Here is a 14,264-nt window from a genome sequence, read left to right on the forward strand (position 1 = left end):
CTCCTCTGAGGGTGGCTGGAGAAGGTGTGCGCGGAGTACACACCTGCCCCGAGCCCCTGCTTCTCTGGGAGCTCTGTGCAGGGAGTCGGGGCACAGGGAGCAAGGAAGGTCCCTGAGCACGAGCACACGCACACGCACACGTGTGCAGGCACGGGGCCCCGGCACCTGAGTTTGTAATGTTCTTAGGCCAGGAGACTTTCTACGGGCCCGGCTCCAGGACGGCATGTGGGCCGATGCCCGTGTCCCGCTGGACCTGCCGTTGTCCAGCCCGGCGCCTCTCAGTCTTACGTGCCAGGACTCGCCAGGGACGGGAGCATTTCTGACCCGCTCCCAGGCGGTGGGGAGGAGGCTGCTGGTGTGGGGACCGCGCTTTGGGAGGCAAAGGTTCAGTCTGGGCTGGTGGGGGCGACCTCGGGGGGGAGGCTTGTGCTTCCCCTTGGGGAGCCAGGGCTGAAGTTTGTCAGGTGGACAAACCAGGAGCTAAGCCTGAGAGTGGACAGAGGGACCAGATTCAGCTGGAAGGAGACAAGGGGGTGGCGATGGGAGGAGCAGGGAACGTGGCAGCCGTCGGGGTGGCCTGTGTGTGTGCTTGGGGTTCATCACTCGAGAGTGACAACCGTGTGTGTTTACGTAGCGCCGCCTGCGGACCCACGGGTTCTCAGCACCTCACTCACATTGTTTACTCCCCACAACAGCCCGTGAGTTGGATGCCGTGTTTGTGCCTTTTTTAGAGATGAGGCCAGGTCTGCTCCCTGCTCAAGACCCTGCCGGTGGGGGGGGGGGTAGGAGCTGCACGCCTGGCCCCGGAGTCTGCGCCAGCCCTGCCCCTGCAGCTGCTCAGGTGGGGCGTGGCGTTTCCCCGCCCATGTGTTCACACTGAGTGCATCAGACTGGAGCGTAGGGTCCCTGGGCTGGGTGAGCACCGGGGCCTGGGGACTCCTGGTAGGTGGACATAGAGCTGGGTGGCTGCTTTGGTGTTCTGAACCCACCGGGGGGCCTCTTCCCTGCTGTCTGGGCTTTCCAGAAGGTTCTCTCTTCGCCACACCTTGCTTCTCAAACTCAGGTGTGCAGATCTCATCCCCCACCCCGACTCACAGCACGTCTGAGTTAATACCATGACACTCCGCATCCATTCCCACAGGAGATTCCTCCAGGTTCCTCACATGCTCAAGGTATGTCTGAGAAAACACATTTTCTGGTCTTTCAGCCCTTCAGTGGGGCGGGCTGTGCACTTTGTGCTGGGGAGGTTTTCTAGAGAAGGCCTGATTTTGGGTTCTGACCATCCCCCGTCCCTCCTGTCTGCGGGGCAGGAGCCCGGGAGCAGGGTGGCTGCCTTGCCGTGTGGTCCAAGGGGGGTTTCCTCCTGCTGCCAGAGGCAGTTTCATGTCCCTGGGATGATGTTTACATTTTGCATTCTTTGCGTTTCCTGCTCCATCTGGAAGTGCTTCGTCACTCACTCATTCATTCAACAAGTATTTGAGAGCCTGCTGCGGCCGGGGGTGCAGAGGGTGCACAAAGGGCAGGATCCCGGCTGACCGCTCCCCGCTGGTGGGCAGCGGGGACCAGATAGCCTCCCCTGCGCCCCACGCGCCCCAGGCCTAGCTGGCGTGCACTCAGGCGCTGGTGCGCGTGGACCAGTGCCGCCCCGGGCGCTGAACTCTGGTTGGGCTCCTTCCCGGCTGCAGGCAGCAAGTCGGGCCCATCAGCCTGCGTAGAAAGTTCTTTTGTTCCCTGATACTGGCATGGCTGAATCCATGCTGCAGCCAAACAGGATGTGGTCTGGGTGACTCCCAGCTTCCAGCCACCGAAGGTTCTTGTTTTCCGCTGCCTCGAGAGACAAGCCCCACAACCACAGGGCGCTTCGAGGCCCCGCGGGGGGACGCGCTGGACTGATGGAGAGCCCAGCTCTACAGCGTCCGTCCAGACCTGCACCTTTAATTGCAGGGGAGGGAGCGCGGGAAGAGGTGGGGCAACCTCTGAGGGTCAGAACCCAGCCCGGGAGGAGAAGACTTTCAGGTCAAGCTCCAGGCCTGCGAATCTGGTTTGGGAGGAGGAGTTCCAGGTGGGGCTGTGCTTCCAGGTCTCAGCTGGCCCGTTTCTGTGCGGAGCAGGGTGGACAGGAGGCTGCGGCATTGTCTGTGGCCCTGCACTGCCCATCCATACTATTCCATGGGTGTCGGGGCCAAGCCATGTGGTCCCTAAATCTTGACTGGATAAATAAACCTTGAAAATATTGGGGATGAGTGGTAAATCACAGGAACAGTGAACACTCATGTAGACTGGTACAGCCTCTGCCCACGCCAAGAAATGGGACTTTACCCTTGACTTTGAAGTCCCTTTGCCCCTTCCCCATCCCAACAGCCCCTCGCCCTCCCCCTTCCAGATGTGTTTTGTCTAATACACCTGAAGCATGTAGGTATCCCCATCCTGAGTTTTGTGGCGGTTGTTTCTGAGTTTTGTGGCGGTTGTTTCTGAGTTTTGTGGCGGTTGTTTCTGAGTTTTGTGGCGTGCTGTCTGTAGTCAAACAGCAAAGCCAACATTGTGTCCGTCAGCAACATTGTTTGTTTTTCACGTCTGTTCATGTGTGTAAATAGAACCACGTGTGCTCTCTTTGTGGTTGGCCATCCTTCACGTGGCCCCGTGACCTCCCCTGCCACAGGCATTCACGTCCTTGTGTCCTCCTCCCCTGGATGTGGCTGGCTTAGCAGCCTGCTTCTAACTGATGGAATTTATCCAGAGTAAAGGACGTTACTGCCAAGAACAAGGGGACATAAGTTTATAATGTCTTCCTTGATAGCAGACTTTTTCTCTTGCTGGCTTTGATGAAACCAGCTGCCACATCGAGGGGCCCACATGGTGAGGAGCTGAGGCCCTCCATCCGACAGCCAGCAAGGGACCAAGTGATGCCAATACACCCGTGAGTGTGGAAGGAGAGCCTTCCCCAGTCAAGTCTTTACTTGAGACCCCAGCCCTGGCCGCAGCGTTAGCTGGAGCCTGAAGCAGAGGGCCCAGCTGAGTCACACTGGGATTCCTGTTTGTGGTCTTTTGTTACCCTTTTGTTACCCACCACTGGGTAACCGATACACATCCTTCCAGGAGTTCCTTCTGGCTCTCGTGTTCCTGAAGTCCACTTGTGTCGATGTGAACAGCTGCAACTCGCTGACAGTCTGGTTTTCCCTGCACACTAATACTCAGTTTACTTACTCCTTCTACTCAGGGATCGTAGTGCTTTTCAGCCCTTTGCTGTTACAAACTGTGTTTGTAGCATGGTGTCCACGTGTCCATCTACAGGATGAATCTGGCCATAGGGTGTGGGGTGTCTCCTTCCCATCCCACAAGCCATGTTCCAGGTCACTCTTGTCCCTCCACGTCTTCCCCCTCTCTGACGTCTGACTGCTCATTTTGGGAGGAGGTCTGATGGATGTAAGAGGCTTTTTAACTTCGCTTTCTTGATTATTAACTATAAACCAGTGTTGATTGGCTGCCCCGGTTTCTTCTGATCTGAAGGTCCTCTTCATGGTTTCTCCCATTTTTCTTACTGAATTGTAAGAGTTCTTTGAATTTTCTGGAAAAGAAGCCTTTCCTGGCTGTGAGTGTTGCAGATAGTGCCTCCCAGTCTACTTGCCCACACGGGCTTTAAAAATCCAACCAGGCACTTTCCAAATCCCATCCCAGGGGGATAATTTGCAGAACTATTTTCAAGGCGTTGCCAGTTCTGGCCCGCATGTCCTCGTCTTGGGCCAAGGCATCCTGCCTGGGAGATTAGCTCCTGCTTATCGTAATCATCGGTCTGCCTTCCTGGGGGCAAGTCTGCTCGCTTTCTGTCCCCCCGACTTACATCACCCTCTGGTCTGGGAGTGCTTTCCTGCTCAAATAGCTCATTTCAGTCTCTCAGTCATTTTGGAGAAAATCAGTGAGTCCACACTGGACCCTGGGCGCAGGGCGTACTCCTGCCAGCCCTCAGCTCTAAATCTGCATTCGATTGAGGACCCTGGAGGTGGTTGCATCCTCAAGGAATGTGGGTCTGGGGAGCGCAGCCGGTGGGGCTCAGAGCACTTGCATTCCTGGAGAAAGTTAAAATTAGACAAAGTAGCTCCACTTCCTGCCATTCAGCCGCAGTGGGCTGGTGTTTGTTTGCACAAGGATTCTTCTGGTAACAGCCTGTAGTCGGTTTCTGGTGGAATGTGAGGTGAAGTCATGATTTTCAGGATGGAGGTGAGCTGTTTCCATGGCGATCTTTGTTGCTGGAATCCCTGCCTTGTTTGTGAATTCTTGTCGAATGGAAAAATATTGAAACAACTCCTTTTTATAGCTAGCAAGAAAGATTTTGTTTTTTTGAGAAGCTCTTTAATGAGAAGTTGATGCCAGAGAATGTACCTGTTGGTCAGTGAACTCTGGAGGGAGAGAGGTGACCCCCCCCCACCCCGTGGCTTGGCTCCCAATTGCCCGCCTCCTCCCCGGGAGGCCACCTCCCACCTGTCCCCTTGAAGCTGGACTCTTGGGAAGCCCCCTCTGACCGGAACAGCCCGGGGGCCAGGGCCACCCTCGCTCCACCCCCAGGGGGCTGGGTTTAGCCAATAAAAATGCATGACACCCTAGTTCATTGGATATCCTTACGCTAATACAGGTGTTTGTTGTGTATCTGAAACTCAGATTTAACTGAGTGCTCTGGATTTTACCTGGAGACCTAACACCCATCTCCCCCTGGTGATGCTGTGTGGTCCATGGTCTCCATCTCACGGTGCCTGGGTCTCTCCCGGGAAGAGGGGTGTCGCCTGCTCTTGGCTGGCTGCTCACACCTGTGGCTTCTCGAGATTTCTCCACTCTTGTGTTTGGACCCTTCCTCGTGCCGGCGCTGGGTCAGCTGCTCCCCCCGCTGTGGTACAACTGGTCGCCACGCAGTCATGGGTGGTGCTTTGCCCATTTGATGGATGGAGAGCGTGCTGGAGGGCTGACACCTGCCCAGCGGCTCAGAGCTCGTAAACCTCAGTGTCTCCTGCTCCGCCCCACAGAGCCCGGAAGCTGGAGGGCACTGGAGAGAGGTAGCGTCTTCCTCCCTGGAGAACTGAGTGCTCGTCAGAGGCTCCTGCGCAGGGAACAGGAGGCATCACCAGCTCGCCCGGGCCGGCCTGCCTGGAAGTGCCGCCCCTTAGTGGGGGGGGGGGGAGGCGGTGTCGCCGGGCGCTGCGGGAGCCGTGGTCGAGCACGGGGCCTTGAAGCAGGTGGCGGGATGCTTTTGGAGGAGTTTTAGGGCGGGCGGCCGACCCAGCCCGAGTGAAGGGAGTTGGCAGTGGAGGCTGGAGGCGGGATGGGGCCAAACTGGGGACAGCCTTGAGCCGGGACAGGGAAGCCTGGCCCCCGGTGGGCTGGTGGTGGAGGGGAGAGGGGTGCTTTGTGTTTGTGAGCAGAGGAATACTGCCTGAAGGTGAGGACGGTGGAGAGCTGCAGCTGGGCCTGGCTGGGAGACTCTTGATCGTATACTCCAAAACCGGGCTGCAGATGCCAGGTACCTGGGGGACTTCCTTCATGTTCAGACAGTGGAGCATCTTCCTGGGTGCTGGGTGCAGCAGGTGCAGGGGCTGGGACGCAGCACTGAGCGACACAGGTGGGTTCCCGCCCCATGGACCGCATGGGTTAGCTTGTTTAAGATACAAAGGCTGATTCCTGGTGGGGATTCTAGTGCAGTTTCCTGAGTGTTCCAGGTGGTTCCAGGTGTCCAGGGTGAAGTCCTTGCCTTCCTGGAGCTTGTACTCTAGTGCAAGAGAAAGGAAATAAGCAGATGGTAGACGGAGATTGTTGGGGTGATCCCTGAGGCCAGGTTGGCATAAAAGCTGTGCTGTTTCTAGGAGGGTGTGTGGTAAGCTGAAGCATGGCCCCCGGAGAGAGTCACGTGCCAGACCTGCGAACATTACTTTATATGACAAAAAGAGTGCTTTGCATGCCTGATTAATTGAAGGATCATGAGGGGGAACAATTACCCTGGAGATTTGGGATGGGCCCTAAATGTCATGGAGTGACAAGCGTCGCTTTCAGAGAAAGGCAAAGGGAGATGTGACTGCAGAGGATGTCATCCTCTGGCCACATGGTGATGGAGACAGAGATGAGGGTGGTGGGCTTTGCAGATGGAGGAAGGGGCCACAAGCCAGGAATCCAGGGGGCTGCTAGGATGCTGGAAGGTGGAAAAGACAGGGACATGGATTCTCCCTTTAGAGCCTCCAGAAGGAACCAGACCTGGCAGTACCTTGACTTTAGGCCCGTGAAACTGGATTCAGATTTCTGGCCTCCTGACTGTAAGAATAAATTTTTTATTTTAGTTTTTTTTTTTTTCAGGGGAGAGGGGGCTGGAGGTAATTAGGTTTATTTATTTATTTTTTGAGTTTTTTTTTTTCAAATTGAAGTACAGTCCGTCACAGTGTGTTGGTTTCTACAGCATAATGCCCCAATATATATACATATACATACACAGACACACACACACACACACATATATTTGATTATTTTTTAACAGAGGTACTGGGGATTGAACCCAGGGCCTCATGCATTCTAAGCACGCACTGTACCGCTTGAGCTATACCCTCCTTTTCAAGAATAAATTGGTTTCAAGCCGCCAAATTTGGGGCAGTTTGTTACAGCAGCCATGGGAAAGTCACACAGAAATCAGGGCTTTGAGGAGGGGACATTTGAGCCGAGGCCCAGATGTAAGTGACTGGAGGTAGTCGAGCTTCCAGAAGGGGGGGGGGGGCTGCCCTGCTGATGTGTGGGCTGGGACCACAGGGCCCGAACCCGGATCCAGGCCCCGCTTAGGGTCAGGGACTCCTTGGGAACCATGAGCTCCGTTGGCCTCCGGCTTGGACTGCATATGTTTTTAATATAAGGATGTTGGGGAGGGTGTCAATGCCCTGTGCTTTTCTCCGGATGTGGCTGAATATAAGTGTATCTTGTTAATGGAACGAAGTCCCTCCTGGGCTTTCTAAATTGGAGTTTCTAATAGCACAAAACAGCCCAGCGGCTCTGCCCAGAGCCGACAGGAATGAGCACTGCTGTGACTCAGCCGTGCCTGTGTCTTGGCCAGAAGACCCAGTGGTCCAGTGCCAGTCTGACCTTTGCGTTTGGTCTCGTTTAGGACTCCCAGAGGCAGAGCCTGAGGCTAGGACTTGGGGGCTGGTATTGTGGGGAGAGATGGTCTCTAGAAGCAGGAGTGGGGCCCGGGGAGGGGAGACGAGGAAGTGGGGCAGCAAGTGCAGGGCAGTTACTGAGCTCACAGTCACTGTGACGGCAGGGGGCCTCCCCGGGAATCATGAGACTGTGCCTGAGAATTGTCCCTCTGGAGGACGGGGCCCGGGACACTGACCCAGGGCTGCCCTGGGGAATGTGTCCCTGCAGGCTGAGCGAGGGTGGGAGCTTGGGGGCCTGTGATGGGGGCTGCACCCACCCATGTGGAGAGTATCTTGACAGCACAGTGAGGGGGCAACTGATTATACAGAGACCCAGTACAGCGCGGCCTTCACAAAACCCAGACTTGACTGTTCCCATGGGTCCTGGGAAAGGCAGACATTTCAGCCCCTTCCAGCAAGAGTTGAGACAGCCCCCAAGGTCTGTCTTCGTGACTGTCAGCCATCAGTGTGGCAGGAGGTGTTCAGAAGATCGTGGGAGAAAGAGATGTGCGGGGACTGATGGGAGCACGGAGGTAGCACGCTCCTCCCTTGCAGGGGGGCTTCTGACCCCCGTGGTAGCATCCTCTCGGTACCTGTCGGAGCCCGGCCAGCCCAGGTGGCACCTTCCCCATCTGGGAGCTCTCTCTCCGTCCTGTCCTGCACTCACACCGGCAGCCTTGTCTTGGCGTCTTCCGTCTCCAGCCTTGCCTGGTGGTTAGGGACCCGCTCTCTCACTTCCATTCTAAGGGGCGGGACCCATGTGTTCTATTTATCTTGGTCTCTCTGTAGCTTGCAAAGAACAGAGCCTGAGTGAGCATTTGTGAGATGGCAGAGTGACCTGTTGACCCTAACCTCAGGTCCCACAAACCAAGTGAGCACCAGCCAGGAGAGCTTGACCTGTGTTTAGTTGTGTTAACCTTTCACACCTAATTGGTGGTTGCTTCTGACAAAGGTAAGGGTAAGTGCCTACCTCGAGCAGGCCCTGGGTGGAAGGACTAATTTAATCATAGGGATGCAGATGGCTGTGTTGGGGAGGGAGGGGTGGGGGACAGAACCTACATTTCATGTCCCAAATTACTCCCTGGACTGGGGTGTCCTGACCAGGACCTGATTCCACACTTGTTCACTTGTTTCAGCCTGTAGTTTGAAGCCAGAGGATCAGAGGGAAATGACCCGTTGGAGCCGCGCCCTTTGCTCATCCTTGCTGGTGGGTGGCAGGGGGTGGTCATCCAGTTCTATGTCCACTAGTGCAGACGTCTCCCAAAATGCACACCGCTCCAGTGCACACCCAGCCATTGGATTGGTTTCTTTAAGTTTGCATTTAAAAAAACAAACAAACAAAAACAGGTAAAAAATTTTTGAAGGTTGCATTTTTTTTAAACGTCTTATTAAAAAAAAGTAGGACATTCCCCTGCATTTCTGGATAACATGTTGTGACGAGATCTCCCGATGAAGAGATTTGGAAACTGAGAATTCATTTTGGGGACATAAATAAAAATACCGAGCGCTCCCCTCACAGTGTGACTCAGGTCTCAGGCTTCGGAGGTGCGTGTTGCTGCGATTCCGTCTCTGCCCCAGTCTCTCCCTGTCTTTGAGGATCTGGCTTGTGATCGGAAGGTGGGGGGTGGTCTGTGATACACAACAGACGAGCAGATTGCGAATCATTGAAAGTAATACTTACACAGGAAGCATCCCGCCCTTTCTCCAGCAGCTGGGCCAGGCTTTCTGAACTCAATGTTGCAGCCAGTCCAACAGCGAGGCGGGTGGAGGCCCCAGCCTTCGTTGTGAAGGTGAATGGGGAAGGGGCCTCCTGAGGGCCCTGGTCGGGGGAGTCAGGTCTGGAAGAGGATTGGGCTCAGCTGGAAAGGCCCGCTTGGGTGGCTCCAGCTGCACTGCCCCTGCTCCTGCCTCCTTCACTGTTGCTAAGCTGAGAGGTTGCCGGGGTGAAGGGTTGACCCCCAGGCAGGAGGATCCAGGAGGTCAGAGGGCGGGTGGTCCTAATCCGTGGCGGGTCTGTCTGAGGTCAGGGAGGAGCAGGCAAAAAAGAGGAAAGCGTATACCCTGGCGTGGAGCGGAGAGCCCTGGTTTACGCTGGAGGACATCGAGGCCCGGGGCAAATTAGGTCATTTAGCGAAGTCTGCCAAGTCAAGAGAGGGAAGAACTGAAACGGGGACCCACGGGATCGACTAGGGAGCATCTCAGAGGCCCCCCGTTTCCTTCTGCCTCCCCCCACGCGGCAGCTCCCACACCCGGTGCCCTGGCTGGTACCGGCCCCCTGTTTATTCCCGGGAAGAGGCGACAGGTCAAAATCAGAAACCTCGGGAAAGCTCTCCTTCATCAGCTTTGAAGTGGAGGTTGTTAAGACATTGGCCTTAGACTTCCAGCCCCGCTGGGAGCCCAGAATTGTGACCCGGCTCAGATTGTAAAAGTCCCTAAGTAACTGGTCAGCGAGTGGAAAAAGTTAGTCGAAGCCTGAAAGAATCAGAACTTCTTTTTAATGGAAAAAGCCAGTGTCCTCGGACCTTCCGGCCCCGACGTCGGGCGGAGGCCCTTCTGCGTGTGGGCTTCATGGCTGCGTCTGGCACGGACCGCAGCCTGGTGCGCCCTCTTGGTTTCAGGCTTAAATTCAAGCAACAGCACCCAAAGCCCAGAGAAGCAGTCTGAGTCCAGAGTCCTTCTGGAGTTTTATTATTTTTTTCCTAAACGTTTGACGTGGTTTAGTTTGCCAGCCTTTGTTTAAGTGATTCCCTTTTATCGAGTCTTTGATGAAATATTCAACGTGACTCGTCCTGGAAGCTGCTCGCCGCACAGAATAATTTGTGGAATAATTAAATCCATAAAAATGTCCGTAGCCAAGCCCACCAGCTCCATCTAGTAGGAGCAGAAGCCCGGAGGAGGAGGAGAAAGCAGCCTTCTGGCCACAGGTGTGGGCATCCACGCACCCAGCAGAGCGTGAGCCCGGGTAACCCAGCGCCCCTTCCTCACACGCAGCCGGAAGCCTCCGCCCTCTGCCTTTGTTCAGAAGCACCGGCCACACACAGTGAAGCAAAGCAGCGCCTGGGTACCGCGTCAGGCACCGGGTAGGAGCCCACAGACGTGCAGGGTGAGAGGGTGGATGATGCACAGGCGAAACCACTGGGGGCGTCTGGTTTGTGTGTCTCCATAACCCCTTTCTGGTGCTTCATATTCAAAATAGCATCAATCCAGGGGAGAGGAAAGGGTCTTCCTTACCACATGGTCAACAAATTATGAAACGTTATGGAATTTTAGGAGAGGGTAGGTGACTGCCCTCTCTGTTCCGTGTAAGAAAATTTCGCCTGGTAAGGAAGGTGAGATTTCAGACACGTTCACTCGGCCGCATCACCCACCACACACCTAAATACTGTTTCAGTGAACAGTTTTACTAGTGTTTACTTTCTTAGCGCTGAATCCGAAGGTCAGTCTGCAGAAGGGTGATGTTTCTCAGCTTTGTAAATCGGTTGCCTTGTAAGGTTCTTCTGTAAACGATGAAAAACCAAGGGTGAAGTTCGCGGCTGGGTGATGGGACCTCGGTCTATCCTGAGCGTCATTTGCAAAGGGACCAATCGATCGCGCCGACCCACGCTGGGGGCCCGATGGTACATATTTCGGCTTTGTGGCCCATCAGGTGTCCGGGGCGGCCCCTCTGTGTCGTCTCTGCATGAAGGAACCATAGACAAAACGAAAAGGAACTGGTGTGGCTGTGTTCAATCGAACTGTATTCCCGGACACCACAATCTGAATTCCATACAATTTTGGTTTTTGTTTCTCCAGCTACTGAAAAATAGTCTTTGTTCATGAGCAGAGACAGGTGGCGGGCTGGCCTTGGCTCTGCTTTGCGCTTTAGCGCTGCCACTTGGTGCTTTCCAGGTATGGTTTTCGGATTTGTTGGGGCAAGGATGGGCTGGCAGATGCCGGATGTAAAGGATGCTTAGGCTGCTGGAGCCATACGTGTCCAGTTTCCCCAAAGCCACCCCGGAATCACTTCTCCTCCAGCCCTGAGGAGCTGTGCTGGGCGTACGCGAGGGCAGGGCCGGCGGGCACCTGCTGAGGCTCCGGAAACGAAGCCCGAAGGTTTGGGTGTCCGGGGAGGCTCAGCCCCGCAGCCTGGACACCTCCTGTCTTGTGGGGCTAACGCAGGCCGACCCGAGGTCCAGGCGGATGACGGTTCACAGAGCGTTTCTGAATCCGTCCCTTTCATGGCAGCTCTGGAGGCGGGAGAATTCCTTCCCCCGTTTTGCAGATGGGGTGTGTTGGTTTGCTAGGCGGCCATAACAGGCCCGCAGGTTGGGTTCTTAAACAACAGAAATTTATTGTCTCCCAGTTCTGAAGGCTGGACATCTAAGATCAGGTATCCGCAGGATTGGTTCCTTCTGAGACTGTGAGAGAGAAGCTGTTCCAGTCTCCTCCCCTGCTTCTGTGCTCTGCTGGCCTCCCTTGGCGTTCTGTAACTCTTAGAAGCGTCACCCTGACTCCATCCTTCATCTTCCTGTGTGTGCACCTGCCTCCAGGTTTCCCCCTTGTAGCGACACCACTGATACTGGACTTGGATTCACCCTATGACCTCATCCTAACTTGATTACCTCTGTAAAGACCTGATCTCCAAACAAGGTCACGTTCTGGGAAACTGGGGCCTCAGCATATGAATGGGAGGGAGGACAGGTCCATCTGTCACACAGGGGAAGTGCTGTAAAGAATAGCTGAGTGTCTTTGGGGGGCCGTCCTGCGATGAGAATTGAGTGCAAGGTTGTCATCTCTGTCTGTGAATGAATAGAGTTGCCTGCCTGGGTTCATGGGCCTCTTATTGGCCAAGATTGTGGGCTATTGACAGAATAGCCGCTAAGTGATGCATAAAGGTGGCACGCGTGCTGTTGCCACTGGACTCTACTCGTGTCTCCACTGCAGTCTCGTTTGGAGGCTCTGGAAGACAACAGAATTTTCCCAGCACTGCTCTTTGACAGCTCTGTAGCTCTTGGAGATTTCCCCCAAACTTTGGCTAAGAAAAACGTGGATGTGTGTGGACATTTAATAGAAAATTCAGGGAATTAGGCATCTTTTAGGCTCCAGGGCTTTGTGCTAGCTTGATCCACACACACTAAGTCATACGTCTTCTTTTGGGGCCATCAGAACGGATGGGCCCACTGGTTCACAGTGACCCCTTCCCTTGGTTGAAAGACTACGCCCCTCTCCTCTTAGGAAAGTTGGTCTTTGTGCAGAAACCCAGGGCTTCCAGAAAGGTAGAGCATGGACCTGGTCCTGTCCACCTACCCCCCACCCCGACCCTGGACCTTACGGGCACGGCCATTCACAGCCTGAGCTGTGAACGCAGGTCCACGTGTGCATCTGTCCCCGCCCACAGCCCATCACAGCAGCGATGTCGGCCTGTAAGGGCTGTGCATTTCCCGGTCACCCCTGTCCAGGGAACCCCCCAGGGATCCGTGGGAGGGAAAGCCGCTCAGCTTCAGGGCTGGGGGCTGGAAGCAAAGCTCCCCACCTACAGAGCCCGCTGGAGTAAGCAACAGAAAATCCCAGTGGCCTCCAAGGCCCTTTCCTAAAATGCTGAGTGACCTGGCACCTAAGGACACGGTGAAGAAGGGTGTCATGAGTGGACTGTGAGAAGGAACACACTCCTCTCTTCTTAAAGGCTCAGCGGGTGAGCAGTCTGCTGTTCCTCATCACGAACCATTCTTCTGCGTCTGGGAGGTGGGCTTCAGGGTGGGAGATAATGCAGATGCAGGCGGCCGGGGCTGCTGGCCACATGGAGATGCTCTCTCCGGGGAGACTCCACGGCCTCGCCAGCCCCTGACCCCTTCTCACCCTCCTTGAAGGATCTGCAGAGGGATCCGTGCGGAGGTAAGAGGCTCAACAGTGTTGGCACCTGGTCGGAATGTAGGTTAGCAAGTCCCACTCTCCGGGGCTGGGGTCTACAAAGGAAAGGAGACACCCAAGGTCTTAGCTAGGCTGGGATAGTGGCTTAACTTTTTTTTTAATTAAAAAAATGCATATTCTACTCAGCATAGAACGCTTTGGAAAGTTTAGAGAAGCCCAAAGCAGCAGGAAAACACCGTAGACCCAGTTCTGAGAGGCCACCTCTGCAGTGTTTCAGGCCTTCTCAGAACCTTCCCCCCTTAATACGATGAGGTTCTCACTTGTTCTGTCTTGACAGAACCTCTGGGGGACCGCAAGCCCTCCGATGAACACCCCGAGTTCCTGGGACCCACGAGCAGCAGTGTGGATGCACCCAAAATCCACGTGCTGGGTGGACGGACAGCGGCCTCCGCTTCCCGGGGCCTGAACATCCCCTCAGTGCCCCGCCGTGTCTCATCTTCTCAGGATCTGAATCTTTCCTGTCACATTCGAATCTATTTCCCCAGGTTGTTGCCTTTTTCGCAGCATTTATTGGTTTCAGGAGAGTTTCCCTTCTGCCTCTGTGGCTTCATACGCTGCTGGGACGCTTAGATCTGCCTCTCCCTCGGGAGCAGCTGTCCGCACACTGGGTTTTCTCTCTCCTGCTGGTCGACTTCCTTCCGGGGCTCCTCTCCCTCCCTCGGCCCGCCTCTGTGCGTCTGGACTTCATCGCACTGTGGGTGCGATGAGTCCCCGGGGAACGGCGTCCCGAAGCCCCGCTGGCTGTCCCAGCGTCTCGGGGAGCAGCTCTTCCCTCTTGGGCCATGTGAGCTGTTCAGGGGGATGAGGGTCTGTTCCCGGCTGTCTGTTCCGGGAGGTGATGTTGATTTAGGCAAAGTGTCCGGGATGAAATTTCCACCCCCATTTCACCACGCGACGAGGTGCAGGGCTCCCGTAAAGCCGCGGGCAGCTCCGGTCCTCCCGTCCAGAAGGTCAGCCTGGCGCGGATGCTGACAGGGCCGTCGCGCGGCCATGGTATCTTCAGTCTCTGGCCATCACCATCCTTGTTTAAGGGCTCTGTCAGACGCCTTAGTAACCGCCTCTCGAGTGGCCGGGGACTGGGGAGGCCAGGCGTCTGGAATTCGTCTTTGGGGTTTAGCTGATGAGGTTATTCTATTCTGATGAGCTCTCACTGCCAGTCTTTGCAGCCAAGTACCCGCAGGTGAGGGAAGATGACACAGCACT

The 14,264-nt window shown here is 55.4% G+C and overlaps 1 protein-coding gene across 6 annotated transcripts in view; it reads left to right on the forward strand.

Moving 5' to 3' along the window:
- Nucleotides 1–14,264, forward strand: part of SH3BP4 (SH3 domain binding protein 4) — an 81,011-nt gene that overhangs the window by 20,663 nt on the left and 46,084 nt on the right. For 2 of the 6 annotated variants that reach the window (XM_072961877.1, XM_072961874.1), the window contains exon 1: nucleotides 5,098–5,506. The exons of the other annotated variants lie outside the window; for them this stretch is intronic. The gene's annotated coding sequence lies outside the window, so the exon portion shown is untranslated. Of the gene's footprint in view, nucleotides 1–5,097; nucleotides 5,507–14,264 lie in introns of those variants that run through there. 6 annotated transcript variants of the gene reach the window in all.

This window comes from Vicugna pacos, chromosome 5, assembly GCF_048564905.1.
Source record: "Vicugna pacos chromosome 5, VicPac4, whole genome shotgun sequence".
Lineage (NCBI taxonomy): Eukaryota > Metazoa > Chordata > Mammalia > Artiodactyla > Camelidae > Vicugna > Vicugna pacos.